Source organism: Bubalus kerabau, chromosome 6, assembly GCF_029407905.1.
Source record: "Bubalus kerabau isolate K-KA32 ecotype Philippines breed swamp buffalo chromosome 6, PCC_UOA_SB_1v2, whole genome shotgun sequence".
NCBI classification, from domain to species: domain Eukaryota; kingdom Metazoa; phylum Chordata; class Mammalia; order Artiodactyla; family Bovidae; genus Bubalus; species Bubalus kerabau.
In genome coordinates this window covers 111258320-111263939 of record NC_073629.1, presented here as the reverse complement: position 1 = coordinate 111263939, position 5620 = coordinate 111258320, and positions in this window count along the sequence as shown.

The following is a 5620-nucleotide window of genomic DNA, read 5'->3' as shown; positions in this document are numbered from 1 at the left end:
TAGAGATCAAACCCACTTCTCTTAAGTCTCCTGCCCTAGCAGGTGGGTTCTTTCCCACTAGCGCCACCTGGGAAACCCCGGTGCTTCTGTATCCACAGAGCCTTTGTGGGCTTCTGTGGAGTGGATTGACTTCCTTCTAGAGATACCTCACCTCTGCAGCTATACAGGTTTGCTTGTGTAAGTTTTACCACTCTACCACAAGCTTTCAGTCTTCCAAATTGTGTTGAACTCTTCTGTTCTTTAGTATCTCCTTTCCCATATTTTTTGCCCTTTTAAAGTATGGATCTTTTCTGTATTCCTTTTAATGTCAGTTTAGTTGAATTGCAGGAAGAAGCATTTTTAACTAGAATTTAGTCCAGTCAATTCTACTCCCAAATATTTTTCACTGTTTTACTTTCTGAGGGAAGCAAAGAAACCTATGTAAAGGCTTGTCTCCTGCCATTCTATCCCATGCCAGGAAATGGGCCTGCCATGAGTGGGAAGTCATGGCAATGGCTTGAATAACTCAATGAAGTAATGAGCCATGCCATGCAAGGCCACCTACGATGGATGGGTCATAGTGAAGAGTTCTGACAAAACACGGTCTGCTGGAGGAAGAAATGGCAAATACCTCCAGTATTCTTGCTGAGAGAACCCCATCAACTATGAAAAGGCAAAAAGATATGATACTGGAATATGAGCTCCCCAGGTTGGAAAGTGTCCAGTATGCTAGTGGGAAAAAGCAGACGGCAATTAATAATAGCTCCAGAAAGAGGGAAGCAAATGGGCCAAAGCAGAAATGACGCTCAGTTGTACATATGTCTCGTGGTGAAAGTAAAGTCTGATGCTGTGAGGAACAAAACTGCACAAGAACCTGGAATGTTAGTTCCAGGAATCAAGGTAAATTAGACATCGTCAAGCAGAAAATGGCAAGAATGAATATCAGCATCTTAGGAATCAGTCAACTAAAATGGACGGGAATGGGTGCATGTAATTCAGGTAACCATTATATCTACAATTGTGAGCAAGAATCCCTCAGAAGAAAGGGAGTGGCCCTCATGGTCAACAAAGAGTCCAAATATAGTCCTGGCGTGTGTAAGGAATATGCTATGCACAGGCCTGTACTATAATTAACAGGGCTTCTTTCAAAAATAAGAATGACTTTCTCATCACCCCCCAGGTGAAGGGCTGGGAGCAGTAGAAAGTACATCGTGGAAAAACATGTTGAAAACAAGATGTTGAAGTACTGATGTGACTGATGGAAAACCATTAGAGACTGTTCTCATAACCAGAGCCTTGAGGGAGTTGCTGAGAAAGGTCATCACTAGCTGAAGGGCTAAACAGAGTCATGAAAGGCCTGAAGGCTTGACATTGAGGACTGTGCATTGTACATCTTTATCCCCGATCTGAGATTGTAAAAAACAGATATCTCTAGAGCACGTACAAGGAAGTAGATGTTAGCAATAAAAAGCATGCAAGGATTAGGATCTGGGCTTTTGCCTGTGAGCGGCATCAGCCCCCTGATCCCCACCTTATTTCTGAGTCTTATTTTTCCTTGTTCTTCTGTGGCACCACTCCCTCAGGTCAGTTCATTGTTGGGCTGGTCCCAACAGGGTGCAATCTCAAAACAGCAGAATGACCTCAATTTGTTTCCAAGATAAACCATTCACTATCACAGTAACCCAAGTCTATGCCCCAGCCACTAATGCCAAAGAAGCCGAAGTTGACCAGTTCAATGAAGACCTACAAACAATCTAGAACTAACACACACACACACACACAAAGATGTCATTTTCATCATAGGGGACTGGAATGCAAAAGTAGGGCGTCAAAAGATACATGGAGTAACAGGCAAGTTTGGCTTCGGAATACAAAAGGAAGCAGGACAAAGGTTAACAAAGTTTTGTGAAGAAAACACACTGGTCATAGTAAACACCTTCTTCCAACTACACAAGATGACTCTACACATGAATATCACCAGATGGTCAATACTGAAATCAGATTGATTATATTCTTTGCAGCTACAGATGGAGAAGCTCTATACAGTCAACAAAAATAAGACCTGGAGCTGACTGTGGCTCAGATCATGAGCTCCTTATTGAAAAATTCAGGCTTAAATTGAAGAAAGTAGGGAAAACCGCTAGGCCATTCAGATATGAACTAAATCAAATCCTTTATGATTATTCAGTGGGGGTGATGAATAGATTTAAGGAATTAAATCTGGTAGGTAGAGTGCCTGAAGAACTATGGATGGAAGTTTGTAACATTGTACAGGAGGCAATGACCAAAACCATCCCAAAGAAGAAGAAATGGAAGAAGGCAAAGTGGTTGTCTGAGGAAGCTTTACAAATAGCTGAAAAAAGAAGAGAAGTGAAAAGCAAAGGAGAAAGGGTAAGATATACCCAACAGAATGCAGAATTCAAGAGAATAGCAAGGAAAGATAAAAAGACCTTCTTAAGTGAACAGTGCAAAGAAATAGAGGAAAACAACAGAATGAAAGAGACTAGCAATATCTTCAAGAAAATTGGAGATATCAAGGGAACATTTCATGTAAGGATGGGCACGATAAAGAACAGAATGGTAAGGACCTAACAGAAGCAGAAGATATTAAGAAGAGGTGGCAAGAATGCAAGAACTATCCAAATAAGGTCGTAATGACCTGGATAACCACAATGGTGTGGTCACTCAATTAGAGCCAGACATCCTGGAGCATGAAGTCAAGTGGGCCTTAGGAAGCATTACTATGAGCAAAGCTAGTGGAGGTGATGAAATTCCAGTTGAGCTAGTTCAAATCCTAAAATATGATACTGTGAAAGTGCTGGACTCAATATGCCAGGAAATCTGGAAAACTCATCAGTGGCCACAGGACTGAAAAAGGTCAGCTTTCATTCCAGTCTCAAAGAAGGGCAATGCCAAAGAATGTTCAAACTGCCATACAATTACACTCATTTCACATCCTAGCAAGGCAATGCTCAAAATCCTTCAAGCTAGGCTTCAGCAGTACATGAAACAAAAACTTCCAGATGTACAGTCTGGATTTAGAAAAGGCAGAGGAACCAGAGATCAAATTGCCAACATTTGTTGGATCATAGAGAAAGCAAGGGAATTCCAGAAAAACATCTACTTCTGCTTCATTGACTATGTTAAAGCCTTTGACAGTGTGGATTGCAACAAACTGTAGAAAATTCTTATAGAGATGAGAGTATCAGACCACCTTACCTGTCTCCTGAGAAAGCTGCATGTGGGTCAAGAAGCAACAGTTAGAACTGAACATGGAACAAAGGACTGGTTCAAAATTGGGGAAGGAGTATGACAAAGATGTATATTGTTACCTTGCTGAACAGGGTAACTGTTTATGCAGAGTACATCAAATGCCAGGCTGGATGAATCCCAAACTGGACTCAAGCTTCCTGGGAGAAATATCAACAACCTCAGATATGCAGATGATACCAAATTAATGGCAGAAAGCAAAGAGGAACTAAAGAGCCTTTTGATAAGGGTGAAATAGAAGAGTGAAAAAGTTGGCTTAAAACTCAACATTCAGAAGACTAAGATCATGGCATCCAGTCCCATCACTTCATGACAAATCGAAGGGGAACAAGTGGAAGCAGTGACAGATTTTATTTTGCTGGGCTCCAAAATCACTGCAGATGGTGACTGCAGCCATGAAAGTAAAAGACACTTGCTCCTTGAAAGGAAAGCTATGACAAACCTAGATAGCATGTTAAAAAGCAGAGATCACTTTGCCGACAAAGGTCCATCTAGTCAAAGCTATGGTTTTTCTGGAAGTCATGTATGGATGTGAGAGTTGGACCATAAAAAAGGCTGAGTGCTGAGGAACTGATGCTTTCAATTTGTGGTGCTAGAGAAGACTCTTGAGAGTCCCCTGTCCAGCAAGGAGATCAAACCAGACAATCCTAAAGGAAATCAACCCCGACTGAAACTGAAGCTCCAATACATTGGCCACCTGATGTGAAGAGCTGACTCATTAGAAAAGACCCTGATGCTGGAAAAGATTGAAGGCAGGAAGAGAAGATGGTGACAGAGGATGAAATGATTAGATAGCAAACTCTGGAAAATAGTGAAGGACAGGGGAGCCTGGTGTACTGCAGTCCATGGGGTTGCTATTAGTTGGACGTGCTCTGTCCATGCTTCCCTTCACAAGCACGCCACCCCTGCTGCTGCTGCTGCTAAGTCACTTCAGTCGTGTCCAACTTTGTGTGACCCCATAGACGGCAGCCCACCAGGCTCCCCCGTCCCTGGGATTCTCCAGGCAAGAACACTGGAGTGGGTTGCCATTTCCTTCTCCAATGCATGAAAGTGAAAAGTGAAAGTGAAGTTGCTCAGTTGTGTCCGACTCCTAGAGACCCCAGGGACTGCAGCCTACCAGGCTCCTCCATCCATGGGATTTGCCAGGCAAGAGTATTGGAGTGGGTTGCCACTGCCTTCTCCAGTAAGTAAGAGAACCAGAATTTACACATAGGCTGTCTGACCCCAAAGATAGTATTGCTATAGAGTGACTCCTTGCCTACTATTATGTTAAGTACTAGGACATGAGCTGTAAGAGCAAAGATACCCAGTTTCAGAAACAGAGAAAGTACCTGTCAGGCAGAGACGCAGAGCAAGAGTTACATAGTGAGTTTCATTTGAGTTTGTGTGATAACCAGTAAAGAAAATCCAATATATCTTTCGAACAGTTCTCTTTAGACACATAGTTAGGGTGCTTTTATTTTAATTATTTATTTATTTTTCGTTGTGCTGGGCTTCCGTTGTATGCACTGGCTTTATCTAGTTGCAGGGAGCAGGGGTGACTCCTGGTTGCAGCGCGCAGGCTTCTTATTGCACCCGCTTCTCTTGTCGTGGAGCACAAGCTCTAGACACACAGTCTTCAGTAGTTGTGACTCACAAACTTAATTGTTCTATGGCATGTGGGATCTTCCCAAAGCAGGGCTTGAACCCATGTCCCCTGCATTTGCAAGTGGACCCCTATCCACTGTACCACCAGTGAAGTACTAGGGGGCTTTAAAAATGCTCTTTTTTAGCATAAAGAACACTGAGGAGGGAGAAGGGCTCTTTAAGGAGACAAACAGAATTATGACTCATTCTTACTCTCCCTGGGACACATCGTTCCACTTATTGCCTGTTAGCTGGGTACCAACAAGCTGTTGAAATCTCACACTATTTGCATCATTCTTTGACTCTTGATTTTTTTTCCCAACAAATTTATGAGACTTTCCCCCCATTATAAAAGTGATACAAGGTTATATTTGGAGTGGTAGGGAGGTAAGTCGGAGAAGGCAATGGCACCCCACTCCAGTACTCTTGCCTGGAAAATCCCATGGACGGAGGAGCCTGGTAGGCTGCAGTCCGTGGGGTCACTAAGAGTCGGACATGACTGAGCGACTTCACTCTCAGTTTTCACTTTCCTACATTGGAGAAGGAAATGGCAACCCACTTCAGTGTTCTTGCCTGGAGAATCCCAGGGACAGGGAGCCTGGTGGGCTGCCGTCTATGGGGTCACGCAGAGTCGGACACAACTGAAGTGACTTAGCAGCAGCAGCAGCAGGGAGGTAAATAAGTAAACAAATATTTTAAGCTGTAAGGCAAAAAGAAATCAACCCTCAGTCTCATTGTCTCAAAG